Here is a 17811-nt window from a genome sequence, read left to right on the forward strand (position 1 = left end):
GCTTCCAAGCATACAGTAAATATGAAGCATGAGCTATTGGCCGTTGATCTGCCGAAGACATGTTTCTCTCCAGCCAAACTGCCATCCAATCGATGAATGCCCTCAGAACCCAGTCACAGTCTGTACACACTGTGATGTCCTTCTGTGGATCTGCTGATCTTAAAGCAGCTATCACTGCTGCGATTTCAGCTGCGTGCGCTGAGTGATGGCGGATGGTGCCTTGCACTATCTTCCCTGAAGAAGTCTGCATAGCTGCAAAACCAGCAAGAGGGGATGTACTATGATGGGAACTGGATCCATCTACCACCCAAATTTCCTGAGAGTTTTCTTTAGCGTCCTCATATTTAGCTTCAAGGAGAAATGGAGTCTTAAATGCTGGTGCATGCATATCAGGTAATGGACATTCATGAGCTTCTTCCGCAGACATTAAAGCATCGGGTACAGCAGCCAAGTGTTGAACCTTTTGCACTTCTATCTCCCTATTTGAAAGGGTTAATGTCCACGCTGCCAGTCTTGGATTGCTGACCTTCCCTGAATTCGCCTTTCCTGACAAGATGTACTGTACAGCAGTGTGTGCTGTTTTGAGTAATAACATTAACATTAGTTAATGTTACTACTCAAAACAGTTAGTTAACATTTTCAACAGGTCCGACTCCTACCAGCATCTATCAACTGGGAGCATTAGAAATCTCTGTGCCTCCCACCCATGTTGCACTGAAATAAAGGATAGAAAGAATATAACCTTCAACAGAAAGAAGATTTATTAAGGCATAGATACAACTGGGGGAAGATTCACAATGGGGAACACTACAAATACCTACCCATAGATTCCAGCAAGGGGCATAAAGCCCAGACCCTGAAACTGTCCCTTAGTTAAACTAATAAATGCCCAAAAAATAATGACTCTCTCTCTCCAAGCTGCAGAAGGAGGACACCGACAACGGATGGTCCGTCTCAGGATCTCTGGTGCATCGGAGGATCTGGCTCTCTACTGCCGAAGCAGGAGATCAACAGATCTGGGCCGACAGCAAAGCCTCCACTGGGGCCTTTGGTGGATGACAGGAGTCAGGTAAGTATCCGAGTCCTTGACAGATGTTAGGAGCCGGAGTCTTGATCCGATGCCGCGCAGAGAACCTGGCCGTGGCTGCCTCCATGGTGGACAGCGCCTGCGTCACCCCCGACCCTCCCTCGTACGCTCGCGCTGGCGCACATTCCTGAGGCGCACGTTGACGGGCCCTGCCCCCACCGGGCCCAGCCAGTTCTCTGCCCCTCCGGTTCCCTCAGGGACACAGAGTTTTGGTGGGAAAATGCCAGGAAGAAAGGGTACCAAGATGGAGTTCAAACCCTTCCAATCATGTGCACCATCTTGAATTTCTAAACTCCATTTTTAATTTCAGCAACATTCAAAACAGAATATGACCATGTACCAAAATCGCCTTACAGCACACGGACATAACCAATTAGAGGAAACACTGCTCCTGACTTTCCACCTGTCTGTCACATCTTGAATTTCATACATTGACCGATGAGAATAAAGGGCTCTCAGATGACCTACAGACCAACAGTTGTTCATAGGAATTATTCAGCAAGTATTTTAGAAGACCTGGAACACTGGAGGAAATCATCAACTGCTAAGAGACAATTAATGGAGAGAAGCAGCAAGAGGAATCCCATACTTTGGATTGGTTGTGTCTTATTTCCCTGATTTGAAAGAGACCAAAAGCACCTGAGTCTCCTCGCTGTGGATAGCCCCCTGCTCGGCCAGTCAGCATTGAGACGCTGAGGGGCGGGAGGCTGAGAGGTCTCACCAGATGTCTCAAAGGAGGGCCCTGATCACCATCAGAGGGGATCACTCTCAGATCCGGACCCACCCCTTTGGGAGGACCTCCTGCAATGTGAGCAACCCCCCCCTTCCTCACCCACACTCCACACACACCCCTCCTTGGTAGAGGGAGGGAAGCAGGGAAAAGGGGGAAAGGAAGCAAGAGATGAGGAGAAAGAGGGAGGAAAGAGGAAAAGGGAAACCAAAAAGGATAAACCCCCAGGTCCCCAGTGATTCCAAGGGTCACAGTCCGAGGTAGGAAATCAAATCCTGCCCCCTTAAGCCAGTGTTTTCTGTGCCGAGAATTCTGCCTGCAGCAGGTGCATCAGACCCAACAGGTTCCAAACCTCTCGGAGCCTCTGCCCTTGTCCAAGGGAAGTTTGTTTTCTGGCACAACCAGGGGTAGGAAAGGAGAAAACTCCACAGAGGTTCCTCCTCATGCTCACAGTCGTGAATCCTAATTCTCTCCCTGGCCTCGAGGGGAGACGTGGAAAAGGAGACGTGCGGAAGCAAAGCCGAGGGGGTCTCCGAGACTGCCCTGGCCCTGCACCTCGGCCCTGCCCGGCTGATGTCGGGGTCTCTCTGTGAGGTCACCCCCTCCCCACCACCTTTGCCCAATGGGCTGAGTTCCTGCAAAAGCCCTTGGTGATGTCACTGCCCCCCGCTCCCCTCCCCTCCAAGCTGGTGTCCTGCCCCTGCCCAGCCTCTTTGGAGGTTGGAGTTGTTGCCCCTGGATCTCGAGTTGCCAACTTCCGCACCCAACTAAACTGAACACCCTTGTGCCCCCCTTCGCCGAGGTCCCGGCCCGCTCACGCCATCTCCCTCCCCTCTGTCGCTCCCTCTCCCCCACGCTCCCTCACTCGCTCATTGTCACCGCACTGAGGAGGGCTGGGCAGGGTCCCTTTTGAACTGGGTGTTGTCGGGACGGACCTGGGAAGGAGGGCTGCCTGCCAAGCACCTTTGGGAGGAGGCGTCCCTCCCTGTCAGAAAATCATCTCCCTCCCTCAGCTCAGTGGTGGCCTGAATTGCCCCTTCTCCCGGCAGAGCCAGAGGATTGGAAGCCTCACTCATTGCCACACTCACTGCTTCCTACACACACAGACTCACACGCACATCTTGCAAGGAAAACCTCACCAAGGAGCCACATGCACCTGTGGCTTCCCTGCACCCCTGCTCTCCAGAATCCAATCACCAGGAAAGCTTGTCGGGCCCAGTCCTGGCAGGGCGTCCGGTGCTGGAGTATTGAAGCTGCAGTGACGGCACTCAGAGGAAAGATGCTGATTGAGTTAAAAATTGGCCGGTCAGGTTTCCAGTCCCCTCACAGGTCATTCCCCCACTCGAGCAAAGGGGCACATCTCAATTCTCAGCTGGCTCAGTCGAACTGCATCGTTCTTGTTTCCTCTCAGTCAGGTTTGAGGCCTGTTTTGCACCCTGTCTTTGAGAAGACAGCCAGAAACTACTCTCTGAAATAGCAAATGCAGGAGGACGTGTTATCGCTCCTGCCCCAACACAGACGGACAAAGAGAGAAATGTTCTCGCTTTGAGGGGGGGACTCCCTGCCATTGGCCAAAGACGAGCACCTCTCCTTGACCTTGGTCGCTCCTTCAGCTTTTCTTTCAACAGGGAGCCCGAGAGCTCAGGTGCTGGAGCGCTGCGTTTGTCAGTGAAGCTCGGTGAGCTCCAATGTCACTCGGCTCTTCTACCAGCAAGTCAAAACACAGGAGGGATTTCCTCATTTGAGAGTACTGGGGTTGTCTGAGGGTGTGTCCACACTGCACACTGAGCCTGTCTCTATGTGGCCTGGGCTTGCTGACTTGTGTTGCCAAGCCGGTGTTTGAGCATCCAGACTGCAGGGGAAACTCAGGCCTCACACTGTGTCTATCCTACCGCAGTAAATCGTCCTAAGTTACGCTGCTCCCGCTGCGTGAATAACAGAGCTGGATTTGACGTCGCTTCGGTCGACTTACTGCTGTGTCTACACTGGGCTGGGTCGACGGGAGACGCTCTTCGGTCGACTTCCCTTCCTCCTGCTGTTCCCGGCGCAGTCCCAACGGCGACCGGAGAGCGCTCTGCTGTCAATTTCGTGGGTCTTCACTCGACCCCCACGACATCAACCCCCAGTGGATCCACCGCAGCAAACAGAGCCTCCCGACCGTGCTGCCCCATCCACACGGCACGACTTAGACCCGAGTGGGAAATTCAGCTCATGTGGGGTGTGTCACCCTCATCCGCTGAAGATGCTCCCCGAGTCTCCAGGAATTCCTGCCCTAACCGCTCTCCAGCCGGTTTGTGTCCATACGCTCCCCGCGGGGAGGCTGTGAGTGGCCTGGTTACAAGCGCTGGTTGCTCAGGCCTGGCAGGGAAGGGAAGCTCCGGGCAGCACTGACAGTCTGGAGATCCCTCCGGGGAAGCACAGGCGGTGGGTGGAACAGGCGGGGAGGCGAAGCTGCGGGGTCCTGCGGACGCCCTGAAACCAGCTCACAGACTCCCTGAAAACTCGTGGAATGTTGTTTGCACTGTTTTCACGTCTCTGTGTCCTGTTACGCTGGAATAGCAAAGAGTTGCCTTGTGTAGACCCCTGTCACTAAATAACCCCGCAAAGGAGAATGAAGGTGTGTGGGATGCAAGTGAAGAAAAGGTTCATTTCCAAAGAAGGGGTGGTAAGAAGCAGGATCCCTGGGCGGGGGGCAGGAGGGTGTGGTTTGCACTGTTGTTGCCCAGGGTGGGAATGGGGAACTGGGCTCTGGCTTCAAGCGGTGTCAGGCTTCGAGGGGCTGGGTTCAGAGCTGGAGGTTGGGGTTGGGGTGAGGGTTGGGCTCCAGTTTTGGTTCAGGGGTTTCGAGTTGGGGGGCAGGTTATGGGGTCAGGGTTCCAATTGGGTTCCGGGTAGGGGGTGGGGTTGAGATTTGGGGGGAGGGTTTGGCCAGCAGCAGCAGAGAAGTGCGGGTGGCAATGGGGTGCCAGCCAATAGTGGTAAGTCGGGTGTCTTTTAGGTGGTTTTAGTGTCCGTAGCACACTAGGGAGGGGGTAGGGTCATGTTTACGACAGGGGGCTAAAGTGTTGGGGAAGGGGGTGGCAAGTTGAGCCATCCCACTTCGCACTTCCCACACGGACACGCACAATACGTCCAACGCGCGGACGCACACACGTCACACACACACGATGACACAAAACGGCACACAACACGACACACAAAAATAACACACGACACAGACACACACACACCACGACACGGAAAGCATCACACACAAAACATCACACACACGACCCACAACATGTCACACACACACACACACACTCAACACAAAATGACCCACAACTTGTCAAACTCAACACAACACGACCCACAACATGTCACACTCACACACTCAGCACGACCCACAACACGTCTCACACTCATCACGACCTACAACACGTCTCACACACACTCAACGACACACAGCACGTTGCACGTACGTCGCACACACACAACGTCGCACACACAGTTTGTCGCATGTTGCACGTATCACGTCACGCACGTGTCGCACTACGCACATGCACACGCACAACACGTCGCACGCACGCACACACTACATGTCACAGACACACAATGCACACAACACGACACATGACACAAAATGGCACACGACACAAAATGGCACACATGACATTGAGACACACACGACACTGAGACACACACATGACACTAACACGTTGCACGTGGAACACACAGCACGTCACACACACAGCACGTCGCACGTCACGCACAACACGTCACACTTTACAGGTCACACGCACAACACGTAGCACACAGGACTTCGAGCGTTGCTCGTGCATCGCACCTCGCAGGTTGTAGACCGCACGTTGCATGTTATGCACACAACACATCGCACACAGCCTGTCGCACGTTGTAGACAGCACCTCACATGACGCACACAGAACACATTGCGCGTCGCAGGCACGTTGCGCCTCGCGCCTCGCACGTAAACAGCACGTCAGGCGTACACTGCACGTCGCACGCGCACAACACGTCGCACGCCTGCAGAACACGACACACAACCGGTCACACACACAAAAATCACACACAACACTGACACACAACACATCACACACCTACAAAACACTCAAGACAACACACAAACACGTCTCACACACAGACGACACCACATGACAAACAACGTCTCACACACACAAACACGTCTCTCACACATGCCGACACACACTCACGCACACACGCACGGCTCACGGTGGCTCTCACACACGCCGACACACACACAGACAACACACGCCCACACACACACACGACACATGATGTCGCACACACGCCCACACACACACGCATGCCGACACACAATGTCTCTCACATGCCGACACACGACGTCTCTCACACGCCAACACACACACACGCCGACACACACACAGGCCGACACACGACGTCTCTCACACATATGCCAACACACAGAGACCACACACTCGCCGACACACGACGTCTCTCACACACTACGTCACACACACACACACGTCGACACACAAAGACCACACACACACGCCAACACACAACACTAACACATATGACACCGACACACACAACACACACGACACTGACACACACGACACCGGCTCACACACACGATGTCTCACACACGACACCAACTCACACGACACCGACACGCACGACACAGTACGTCTCACACACACGACACTGACACACACGACACCGACACACACCACACACAACGTCTCACACACACACATAACACACAACGTCTCACACAGACGACACTGACACACGACACGGACACACACCACACACGACGACTGAGACACACACACACGACACACGACGTCTCACACACACACACAAACGTCTCTCACAGACGCCCAGACACCACATGCCCACACACGCTCACACACCACACGCCCACACACGCACAACACATGCCCACACATGACACACACAACACACACACACACAACACACGCACATGCCCACACACACCGACACACACACCCGCCGACACCTGCCGACACACACACCTGCCGACTCACGACGTCTGACACATGCTGGCACACGACGCGTCTCACACACACAGAGACGACACACACACCGACACACGACGTCTCTCACACACGACTTCTCACACACACGACGTCTCACACGCCCATGACACCGACACCGAGACACACAACGTCTCACATACACACACACGACGTCTCACACACCCACGACACGACATACGACACGTCACACGACACACAAGACGGCAGACGACACGACACCGAAATCACACACGACACCGACACGCGACACATACACAAGACGGCAGAGGACACGACACCGAAATCACAACCCTGGAGACGACCCCCAGCGGGTGCGAGAGCGGAGCGGGGACGGGCGGGGTGAACTCGGTCTCTGGGCGGCGCGTGGGGCCGGTGTGGGCGGGAGGGAAGAGGGCGGCAGGGCCGAGGGCGAGATTCCCAGCCCCCGTCGAGAGCTGGGGAGCGAGGGCTCCGGCTCGGCTCTCGCAGCGGCTCTGGCGAGGGATGGTGCCGGAGCTCTCGCCGGAGGGGAACACGGCAGGAGGGGCCTGAGCCGCCTGGGCCTCTTTCCAAGGAGGCGGAACCGGCCTCCGCTCTCTGCCCTCTGCAGACCTGGCTGCGAGGTCAGTGCTTCCAGTTCCTCGTCCACACTCGCTGTCGTCCTCCTCACCGGCCGTGGGCGTCCTCGCTGGGGACGGGGCTCGGGGGGATTAAGCCTGGGGAGGGGCCAGAGTCTCCTGAGCAGAGTGACTCTGTGGGGTGCCGTTAGAAAAGGGGCTTTTTGGTTGTGATGCTCAAGGTGTAACGGGAGGAGAGTGGAGGGCGGATCCCCGCCGTGTGGGAGAGGCAAACAGAGGAGCCGACGAGACGTTGCCGACTGAGATGGTAACTTACTTGTTTTTTTCCCCTTGTGTTGGGTTTAGTACCGAGGAAAAAGAAGTCAAGCCTCAGAGTCTCCTGCCCTCATGCGATGGAAAGTGAGTGAGAGCAGCGAGCCTGTGACCGTTGGTGATGCCAGGCAAGAGCCCTCCATCTGGGAGCCGAGCAATCGCCAGTCTCGGTGAGGTAAGTGTCTGGTTTGGTGAGGACTCTGCTCACGCCCCACCTGAGTCCGGGTAGGGAAGCCCCGTAAATTAGGGTTCGGTTTGTAAGAAAAGGTTCCTGATCAGCTGTGGTTACGAGGGAGAAAAGGTCCCATTTTCAGAGGCTGCTCGTTTCTCTGGTCAGGAACGGTGTCTTCTCCGCAGCTGAAGGTTGGATCCAAGAGGATGACTCCAGGTGGTGAGTGGCTTGCCCTGCTCTCATGTTTCTCTGTCTTCTCTCGTGTGTTCGCCAACTCTCTCTCTCTCTTCTCTCCTCTTCTTTCCTTGTGCCGTGTCCCTTCACAGGACACGGGTAGGTGTGCATTCCCACAGGTGAGGTCTCGGGAGCCATGGAGAAGTCGGAGCGGAGGAAAATCATGCCGGGCAGTGGGTGCGAGCGTGGAGCGGTGACTGTCGGGGTTAACTCTGTCTCGGTTCATCGCGTGGGGCCGATGCGCGGATGAAGGCAAGATTTCCAGTACCAATGGGGCTCTGTATCATGATAGCCTACGCGATGTGGCCCACCGAGAGAGTAACTTATTTGTTTTTCCTCCTTGGTCTGGGTTTAGTACAAACCGCTGACTCCCCTCATCGGATGGAAAGCGAGCGAGAGCGGTGAGCCTGCGAGCACTGTTGATGCAGCCAGGAGTCGTCCGGTTGGCAGCGGAGCAGTCGCGAATGTCAGTGAGATAAGTGTCTGGTTTGGTTAAGGCTTTGCTCACGGCCCGCCTGGCTCCAGGTAGGGACTCCCCATCAGCTGGGGCTGGGTTTGTAAGAAAAGGTTCCTGACCAGCTGTGGTTAGGAGAGAGAGAAGGTCCCCATTTTCAGGGGCTGCTCATTTCTCTGGCCAGGAACAGTGTCTCCTTCGCAGGAGAAGGTGGCATCTAGGAGGATGACTCCAGCTGGTGAGTTGCTTGCCTTCCTCCCATATTTTTCTCTCTTCTCTTGTGTGTTGGCCAACTTTCTCAGTCTCTCTCTCCTCTGCTCTCCTGGTGCCGCCTCCCTTTGTAGGACATGGGTAGGTGTGCATTCCCACAGGTGAGGTCTCGGGAGCCATGGAAAACTCGGAGCGGACGAAAATCATGCAGGGCAGTAGGAAGGCTGCTGAAAGTACCTGAAGAGACAAAGGAAATGAGAAGGGGGAAGTCCAGACTAAGACAGGAGTCTAGTCTGTAAAGAGAAACAACGGGAAGTCTAAGCTACAGAAACTCTTCAAGATGCCAAAAGACATTTAGGATGGGAAATTACTTCTTGAATCCAGTCTCTTTAAGATCTTAGGCTTAGTATGTGTGTGTATTTGTATTTGCTTAGTAATCTGCCTTCGTCTGTTTGCTATCCCTTATAATCACTGAAAATCTACCTTTTCTAGTGAAACTATTTTTTGTTTATTATTATTATTATTAAACTCAGTTTGTGCAACTGGTGCTCCGTGAGGAAATGCTTTGTGTGTTACTCCAAGGGCCGCCCGTTTTCACTCTTGCTCCATGAGGGAAATGATTTGAGCATGACCTGAATTGGCCACCCGGTGTCACTGTTGGTCCAGGAGGGAAATGATTTGTGCATTACACTGACTGGTCACCCGGTGTCACTGTTGCTCCCTTAAGGAAATGATTTGTGCATTACCCTGAGTGGCCACCGAGTGTCACTGTTGCTCCATGAGGGAAATGCTTTGTGCAATACCTGGATTAGCCACCCGGTGTCACTGTTGCTCCACGAGGGAAATTGTTGGTGCATTACCCTGAGTGGTGTGAAGGAAAAGTTAGCATATGTGACTCCAGTTTGGTTTGGGGCCCACCATTGTCTAAAAGCAAGCACATCATGCACCAGGAGGAGTGTTTCTTAGATACTGCATTCCTGTGAAAATCCTCCGCCCCCTGCCCTTGTCTCCAGCCTGTTTTATCTCCCGGTTTCTGTTCTTTGTCTGTTCCTAACTCCCTGCCTCCTGGCCTTGATGTGGGCCTCCCATCCTGACAAGAAAAGTTACTGGTGCGTTGCTTTAGGACCATGCAATGTAGCTGAAGTCATGGTTTAGCGCGGGGAATGTACCTAGCCGGGATAGGTGGTAGGTAAGGGAAGGGTTTGTCTATTGGCTAAGGTTTCCGATGCACGAGGGCAATGTGCTTTGCTGAAAGGTCTATAATCTTTGTATAACCTGCATGCGGGGTCCCCTCCTGATTAGCAGGGGGGCACCACGCTCGAGCATAATAAACTTAGTCTTTTTGGGAACCCTGCTGCTGTGGACTTCGTTCGTGTGCCTCAGCCTAGACTCGACCTGTGCATGACCAATCGGGTATAATTCGCAGCAGTTCCTGTGCGTGACCTATCGGGTATAATTCGCAGCAGCTTGTGTGCGTGACCTGTCAGGTATAATTCGTAACAGTGGCCACCCACTCTCACTGTTGCTCTGTGAGGGAAATGGTTTGTGCATTATCTGGATTGGCCACCTGGTGTCACTGTTGCTCCGTGACGGAAGTGCTTTGTGCATTACCCTGTGTGGCCACCCAAGACAACACACACATCACACACAACACATCACACACACAAAACAAGACAGATGACACTGACACACACACACACACCATGACACCGACACACACACACAGAACACGTCACACATACAGAAACACGTCTCTCACACACACACACAACACAGGACACCGACACACACAAATAAAATGACACACAAAACAGCACACAACACGACACACAAAAATCACACACAACACCGACACACACACACATACACACACACACACAAGACGAGGCACAAAACGGCAGACAACGTGAAACAGAAATCACACACGACACCGACACATACACACACACACACACACACGAAGACGCACAAAACAGAAGACAACGTGACACAGAAATCACACACGACACCGACACCCACACACAATATGACACACAACACCTCACATGACACACAAAATGGCACACAACATGACACACACACACACAACATGATGCACAAAACATCGCACACAAAATATCACACAGACACAACACGACACACACACAGATAACACGACACACGACACCGACACACACACAGACAACATGACACACGACACCGACACACGACACACAAAAAGGCACACAACACGAGACACAAAAATCTCACACAACACATGACACCGACACACACAACATGCACACAAAACGGCACACAACATGGCACATGCACACAACATGGCATACAACATGGCACACACACACTCAACATGGACCACAACACGCACACATAAACACGTCTCACACACACAAAACGACACACAAGTCACACACACAACACGTCACACGACACATGCAACACGACACACACAACACGTCACACAGCAGCAGGTTTCATCTCGGAGGAGGATGTCCCGGGGTCCCCGGGCGATGCTCTGGACCTGCTCCCCAGGAAGCCAGGCAGGACTCTGGGGAAGTCTCCTCTCGGGGAGCAGCCTGTCTGCAGGACACACAGCTCCCCCGGCTCCACCTTCCTGGCTCTGACCTCGGAGCCTTCAGCCTCCTCTGCCCCTCCCTGCGCTTCCCACAGCCAGTCCGCCCAGGCGGGGTCCTGGGGGAGCCAGAGGGTCCTGCCCCCCAACTCCGCAGTCAGACGGGACTCTCAGCCAGCCAGGAAAACAGAGGTTTATCAGACGACAGGGACATGGTCTAACACAGAGCTTGTGGGTGCAGAGAACAGGACCCCTCAGCCGGGTCCATTTTGGGGGGCAGTGAGCCAGACAACCCCGTCTGCCCTTCACTCCATGTCTCCAGCCAGCCCCCAACTGAAACTCCCCCCAGCCCCTCCTCCTCTGAGCTTTGTCCCTGTCCCCGGCCAGGAGGGCACCGGATTCCTTTGTTCTCCAACCCTTTAGCTCTCACCTTGCAGGGGGGAAGGGCCCAGGGCATCAGGTGCCAGGAAAGAGGGTGTCGGCCATTCTGTGTGTCCAGACCCCTGCACACACCTGCCCTCCAGAGCTCTGCAACGATCATACACCCTTACCCCACCACCTAGATCCTTAAGAACTGCCTAGGGGAAACTGAGGCACCCCCACACGATTCAGAGGAAACATGAAGTCCCGCTTCATCACAGATGACTCCAGGAGGTGAGTTGCTTGCTATCCTACCATGTTTTTCTCTGCCTCTCCTCTAATATGTTGGCCATCACACACACTCTGTCTCTGTCTCTCTCTCTCTGTCCTTGCCTTTCCCTGTGCTGTCTCCCTTCACAGGACACGGGCAGGCACGCTAGGTGTGCATCCCCTCAGGCTGTCTCGGAAGCCAAGAAGCAGTAGGAGGGGACGAAAATCATGCAGGGCAGTGGGTGCGAGAGTGGAGCGGTGACTGTCGGTGTTAACTCCGTCTCTGTTCCTCGAGTGGGGCCGATGTGGATGGGATGAAAGAGTGAGGCAGGGCTGAGGGCAAGATTTCCAGCACCAATCGAGCTTTGTGGAGTGATGGCTCATGCTTGGCTTTTGCAGCTGCTTTCGTAGAGGAATTGTCCAGGGGCCCTAGCCGGAGGAGAATATGGCAGGAGTGGACCTGTGTGTGTCCGTCTGCCGACAGTGGCTAGGGCCAGGTGCCCCAGAGGGAATGAACAGACAGGAATCATGCTGGGATCCATCCCTTGTTGCCCCATTACCAGCTTCTGACAAACAGAGGTTAGGGACACCATCCCTGCCCATCCTGGCTAATCCCCATCCGATGGAGTCTTCTTGTGCTGAGATCCATCTGTCTCTTTCTGTGCCTCTGTCTCTCTCTAGGAATAGCCTCCTGACCCTGCCTTTTGTGATCAGTTATAGTTTGCTAGCCCCCGACCCCACCTCCATGGGTGTTTTTGACTTCTCCATTCACTCTGCAGCAACGCTCCTTGTACCCAAGCTAAAGATCCCTGCAGCCCCAAAAGTCCTCGGGGATTTGCTCATCAAGTGGGTTACTAGCGGAATGGTTGTGGGGTGAAGGTGGGGATAGGGAGGTGCTGAACCTGGGGGCAGAGAAGGGTGGCAGATTAAGGTGTTGCTCAGCCCAGCCCGCGGAGGCCAAGGACGTATGAGGGGACCAGCTTTAAATTGCTGTTCGATCCAGCCCACTGAGTCCCGGGACACATCAGGGGTCAGCTTGCGAGTGCTGATGACCCAGTCCTCTCTGACATGCCATGTTCATGTGTGTGTGCCTGTGTGTCTGTTCACGTTCATCAGATTTGGGGGCTGGAAGGCGTTCTTTTTGGGGAGTGTCACCCCCGCACACACCCCCACACACTCAGTGGTAGTGCAAGGGTTCAAGCAGGCGTTCTTTTTGGGGAGACTAACCCCCATTGCGCTGACCAGGAGAAGGGGGAAGTGGGAGCCTGCAGCGCCATCTAGCGGCCAAAGGAGAAATCGCCGGCTTCTGAACCTGTGTGCACCACTGGTTCGGTTCACATGCAAAGCTGTGTCACGCCAGGTTGGGAAAACGGGGTTCTGCTGCACGACATCATCCTCTGGAATGACTCAACCCGATAGGACACCTCCTACGATACACTGCTGCGAGTGACGCTCTCAAACAGGTCCCCACAGCTCCCCAGCCTCCCCCCACCGGGAGGCAGGTGTGAGAGGATTGTTCTCCCCAACTGACAGAGGGAGAAACAAAGTTAGAGAAAGGCGAAGGGCCTTGTCTTCCATCACACAACCTGTCGGGATAGAGTTGGGAACAGGACCCGGGTGTCCTGGCTTTCAAACGAACCATGAGTCTGGAGTTTCACACACTGAATGATCAGAATAAAGGGACCAGCAATGAGCTACAGACCAACAACCATTCACACTGATTCTTCAGCAAGTGTTTTAGAAGCACGAGAACACCAGCGAGAACCAGGGATGGCTCAGAGACAATCAGCAGCGAGAAGGAGAACAATTCACCAAGCAGATGATTGGTTCTGGCTTATTTGCTGGGCCTTAAACGAGAACAACAAAGTCCTGAGTCTCCTCCCTGCCACGAGACCCCCTGCTCAGCCAATCAGCATGGAGACTCTGGCGGTGGGCTGAGGGTTCCCCAGATGGCCCAGGGATAGCTCAGGTCACCGGTGAGGATCACTCTCAGAGCACGCTTCCTCTCCCATCTCTTTGGGAGGCCTCCCACCATGAGGGCTACAGAGCAGCCCCCTCCTCGCCAGTGGAGGGAGGGATGCAGGAAAAGGGAAACCAAAAAAGTCAAACCCCAAAGACTCGAAGGGACAAAGGCCTAGCTGGGGGAAAATTGTCCCACCTTAACCTCCTGTTTTCCGTGCCGAGAATTTGGCCAGCACCGGGCGGATCAGGCTGCCTCGGTACCAAACCTCTCTGGGGCTCTTACCTTCTCCACGGGGACGTCTGTCTTCTTGCTCAGTGAGCAGTGGGAAAGGAGAAAACTCCAGAGAGGCTCCACCTCGCGCTCACATACGAGACCCTGAATTCTCTCTCCGTCCTCAAGGAGACACCTCAAGAAGGAGACTCCCTGCAGCAAAGCCCCGGGGGTCTCTGAGATCCCCCTGCCCTGCAGCCTGTCCTCCCTGGCCGTTGTCGTGGACTCTCTGTGAGGTCACCGCCTCCCAACCTCCTTTCACCAATCAGCTGAGTGCTGCAAAAGGCCCTTGTGATGTCATTGCCACCCCCACCCCTGCCCTGCAGGGCTCATGTCCTGCCCCGAGCCGGCTCCTATGTGTGTTTGAGCTGCTCCCCCTGGGTCACCCCCACACACTCAGTGGTCGTGCAAGGGTTCACGCAGGCCACACGTGGAACCATCAGAGGATGCTCAATGTGCCGCACTCGGTTTTGCAGAGATTTGGAGACTTGAAGGCCAGAAGAGACTCTTAGATCATCTCATCTGGCCCCCCTACACATCACAGGCCTCCTGTATGGTGCCGTAGCGAGTTTTGGACCAAAGCAGACTCGAGAAAGGCATCTCATCAAGGGATGGAGGAAGCACCATTTCCCTTGGCAAAAAGAAAAGGAGTACTCGTGGCACCTTAGAGACTAACCAATTTATTTGAGCATAAGCTTTCGTGAGCTACAGCTCACTTCATCGGATGCATACTGTGGAAAGTGTAGAAGATCTTTTTATACACACAAAGCATGAAAAAATACCTCCCCCCACCTCACTCTCCTGCTGGTAATAGCTTATCTAAAGTGACAACTCTCCTTACAATGTGTATGAAAATCAAGGTGGGCCATTTCCAACACAAATCCAGGGTTTAACAAGAACGTCTGAGGAGGCGGGGGGGGAAACCATCTATTCAGGGGGCACCATCACAGGGCCTAATAACATCAGCCACACTATCAGAGGCTCGTTCACCTGCACATCCACCAATGTGATATATGCCATCATGTGCCAGCAATGCCCCTCTGCCATGTACATTGGTCAAACTGGACAGTCTCTACGTAAAAGAATAAATGGACACAAATCAGATGTCAAGAATTATAACATTCATAAACCAGTCGGAGAACACTTCAATCTCTCTGGTCACGCGATTACAGACATGAAAGTTGCGATATTACAACAAAAAAACATCAAATCCAGACTCCAGCGAGAGACTGCTGAATTGGAATTCATTTGCAAATTGGATACAATTAACTTAGGCTTGAATAGAGACTGCGAGTGGCTAAGTCATTATGCAAGGTAACCTATTTCCCCTTGTTTTTTCCTCCACCCGCCCCCCGCCCCTCAGATGTTCTTGTTAAACCCTGGATTTGTGCTGGAAATGGCCCACCTTGATTATCATGCACATTGTAAGGAGAGTGATCACTTTAGATAAGCTACTACCAACAGGAGAGTGGCATGGGAGGAGGTATTGTTTCATGGTCTCTGTGTATATAATGTCTTCTGCAGTTTCCACAGTATGCATCCGATGAAGTGAGCTGTAGCTCACGAAAGCTTATGCTCAAATAAATTGCTTAGTCTCTAAGGTGCCACAAGTCCTCCTTTTCTTTCTCCAGGATGTTAGCTGAGCGTTGCTGTTAAATGTCAGCTGATGAATGCAGCATTTGAAACAATCTGACGGTAAATCCCTTGCCCTCTCAGTTGCTTGAGTTCTCACACCCTCTGCTCTTGGGAGGTCCCCACGTGATGTGGTGTCTTATTTCCATAGCGTCTTGTAGATTAGCCGGGACCTCGGTTTCCACGGTAAAAAATGAAGCATAAGTCCTTCCTTTCCCCCATTTGACTTAGGAAAAATAAATCCTTTCCCCTCCCGCAGCCCCAAACCAGCCCCACAGGAGGTGCTGCAGCCAGGAGAGAGGTGCCTCGCCCCTGGCCCTGAGCTGCTGTGGTAAGAGAGGGCTCGGGTGGGGGTGAGTCCTCTCTCCCTGGGGCAACCTGCACCCCAAACCCCTCATCCCCAACCCCACCCTGAACCCCACTCCCCCAGACGGAGCCCTAACCCCCCCCCACACCCCAACCCTCTGCCCCATCACCATGTCCGGATGGGATCACTCTCAGATCCACACCCACCTCTTTGGGAGGACCCCCCACAATGAGAGCAACCCCCCCGTCACCCACACTCCACACACACCCCTCCTTGGACGGGGGAGGGAAGCAGGGAAAAGGGGGAAAAGAAGCAAGAGATGAGGAGAAAAGAGGAAAAGGGAAACCAAAAAGGATAAACCCCAAGGGCCCCAGTGATTCCAAGGGTCACAGTCCGAGGTAGGAAATCAAATTCTGCCCCCTTAAGCCAGTGTTGTCTGTGCCGAGAATTCTGCCTGCAGCAGGTGCATCAGACCCAACAGGTTCCAAACCTCTCGGAGCCTCTGCCCTTGTCCAAGGGAAGTTTGTTTTCTGGCACAACCAGGGGTAGGAAAGGAGAAAACTCCACAGAGGCTCCTCCTCATGCTCACAGTCGTGAATCCTAATTCTCTCCCCGGCCTCGAGGGGAGACCTGGAGAAGGAGACGTGCGGCAGCAAAGCCGGGGGGGTCTCAGCGACTGCCCTGGCCCTGCACCTCGGCCCTGCCCGGCTGATGTCGGGGTCTCTCTGCGAGGTCACCCCCTCCCCACCACCTTTGCCAAATGGGCTGAGTTCCTGCGAAAGGCCTTGGTGATGTCACTGCCCCCCCACCCCTCCCCTCCAAGCTGATGTCCTGCCCCTGCCCAGCCTCTTTGGAGGTTGGAGTTGTTGCCCCTGGATCTAGGGTTGCCAACTTCCGCACCCAACAAAACTGAACACCCTTGTGCCAACCTTCGCCGAGGTCCCGGCCCGCTCACGCCATCTCCCTCCCCTCCGTCGCTCCCTCTCCCGCACGCTCACTCACTCGCTCATTGTCACCACGCTGAGGAGGGCTGGGCAGGGTCCCTTTTGAACTGGGTGTTGTCGGGGCGGACCTGGGAAGGAGGGCTGCCTGCCAAGCACCTTTGGGAGGAGGCGTCCCTCCCTGTCAGAAAATCATCTCCCTCCCTCAGCTCAGGGATGGCCTGAATTGCCCCTTCTCCCGGCAGAGCCAGAGGATTGGAAGCAGCAACATCAAACCCCTGTGTAGCTCGCAGGAATGAACACAAACACGCCCTGGTAGCTGGACAGATGGCTAGTTTTACCCCTGGCATACTACAAGGCTAAAGAGAAAGGTGGTGGCCCCACATCTAAGGAATGAAACACAACACAGTCATCATCGTTATGCCCATCCTTGCCCCTTTATACTTCTACTGTCTCGCTCCCACCACCGTCGCCCTCTGTGGGTTCAGTGAGAGTGCCACCCTCAGTGCTTCCTACACACACAGACTCACACACAAATCTTGCAAGGAAAACCTCACCACAGAGTCACACGCACCTGTTGCTTCCCTGCACCCCTGCTCTCCAGAATCCAATCCCAAGGAAAGCTTGTCGGGCCCAGAGCTGGCAGGGCGTCCGGTGCTGGAGCATTGAAGCTACAGTGACGGCACTCAGAGGAA

General features: G+C 54.2%; 2 long non-coding RNA genes across 3 annotated transcripts; both read left to right on the top strand.

Moving 5' to 3' along the window:
• The first annotated feature begins 970 nt into the window (after positions 1 to 970).
• On the top strand, positions 971 to 9159 carry LOC141986100 (uncharacterized). 2 transcript variants are annotated; one of them, XR_012639193.1, is made up of 5 exons: positions 971 to 1069; positions 7765 to 7906; positions 8069 to 8122; positions 8230 to 8389; positions 8493 to 9159. It is a non-coding gene; the product is annotated as an uncharacterized LOC141986100 (long non-coding RNA). The 2 variants fall into 2 exon arrangements; XR_012639192.1 differs by lacking the exon at positions 8069 to 8122.
• A 2168-nt stretch (positions 9160 to 11327) lies between these two features.
• On the top strand, positions 11328 to 12351 carry LOC141986109 (uncharacterized). The gene is made up of 3 exons (XR_012639206.1): positions 11328 to 11341; positions 11797 to 12027; positions 12154 to 12351. It is a non-coding gene; the product is annotated as an uncharacterized LOC141986109 (long non-coding RNA).
• Positions 12352 to 17811: the final 5460 nt, after the last annotated feature.

The sequence above is a fragment of the Natator depressus genome, chromosome 4 (assembly GCF_965152275.1).
Source record: "Natator depressus isolate rNatDep1 chromosome 4, rNatDep2.hap1, whole genome shotgun sequence".
Lineage (NCBI taxonomy): Eukaryota > Metazoa > Chordata > Testudines > Cheloniidae > Natator > Natator depressus.